This window comes from Arachis hypogaea, chromosome 20 (assembly GCF_003086295.3).
Source record: "Arachis hypogaea cultivar Tifrunner chromosome 20, arahy.Tifrunner.gnm2.J5K5, whole genome shotgun sequence".
NCBI classification, from domain to species: Eukaryota; Viridiplantae; Streptophyta; class Magnoliopsida; order Fabales; family Fabaceae; genus Arachis; species Arachis hypogaea.
The window spans coordinates 108128740-108129946 of record NC_092055.1 but is presented as its reverse complement, the minus strand read 5'-3'; the positions used below and the strand labels follow the sequence as shown (position 1 = coordinate 108129946).

The 1207-nt window shown below is 41.7% G+C and overlaps 1 non-coding gene across 1 annotated transcript; it reads left to right on the top strand.

The window, feature by feature from the left end:
* Positions 1–759: 759 nt before the first annotated feature.
* On the top strand, positions 760–863 carry LOC112787783 (small nucleolar RNA R71). Its single transcript, XR_003195175.1, has one exon. It is a non-coding gene; the product is annotated as a small nucleolar RNA R71 (small nucleolar RNA).
* Positions 864–1207: the final 344 nt, after the last annotated feature.

The following is a 1207-nucleotide window of genomic DNA, read 5'->3' as shown; positions in this document are numbered from 1 at the left end:
GGCCTTGTACTCTCTCTTTGGATTCTCTTCTGTATTGCTTGGGAGACTACTAGGAGGGAGTTCAGTAATTCTCTTACTCAGCTGACCCACTTGTGCCTCTAAATTTCTAATGGAGGATCTTGTTTCATTCATGAAACTCAGTGTGGTCTTAGATAGATCAGAGACTATGGTTGCTAAGCCAGAACGGTTCTGCTCAGAATTCTCTGTCTGTTGCTGAGAAGATGATGGAAAAGGTTTGCTATTGCTAAACCTATTTCTTCCACCATTATTGTTGTTGAAGCCTTGTTGAGGCTTCTTTTGGTCCTTCCATGAGAGATTTGGATGATTTCTCCATGAAGGATTATAGGTGTTTCCATAGGGTTCTCCCTTGTAATTCACCTCTTCCATTGCAGGGTTCTCAGGGTCATAGGCTTCTTCTTCAGAGGAAGCTTCCTTAATACTGCCTGATGCAGCTTGCATTCCAGACAGGCTCTAAAAAATCATATTGACTTGCTGAGTCAATATTTTGTTCTGAGCCAATATTGTATTCAGAGTATCAATCTCAAGAACTCCTTTCTTCTGAGTTGTCCCATTATTCACAGGAGATTTCTTTCAGAAGTGTACATGAACTGGTTATTTGCAACCATTTCAATGAGTTCCTGGGCTTCTTCAGGCGTCTTCTTCAAATGAAGAGATCTACCAGTAGAGTTGTCCAATGACATCTTGGACAGTTCAAATAGACCATCATAGAATATGCATATGATGCTCCATTCTGAAAGCATGCCAGAAGGACACCTTCTGATCAACTTCTTGTATCTTTCCCAAGCTTCATAGAGGGATTCGCCTTCCTTCTGTCTGAAGGTCTGGACTTCCACTCTAAGCTTACTCAATTTTGAGGTGGAAAGAACTTTGCCAAGAAGGTATTGACCAGCTTTTCCCAAGAGTTCAGGCTTTCTTTAGGTTGTGAGTCCAACCATGTCCTAGCTCTGTCTCTTACAGCAAAAGGGAAGAGCATAAGTCTGTAGACCTCAGGGTCAATCCCATGGGTCTTAAAAGTGTCACAGATTTGCAAAAATTCAGCTAAAAACTAATGAGGACCTTCCAATAGAAGTCCATGATACTTGCAGTTCTGCTGCATTAGAGAAACTAATTAAGGCTTAAGCTCAAAGTTGTTTGCTCCAATTGCAGGAATTGAGATGCTCCTTCCACAGAAGTCAGAAGAGGGTGC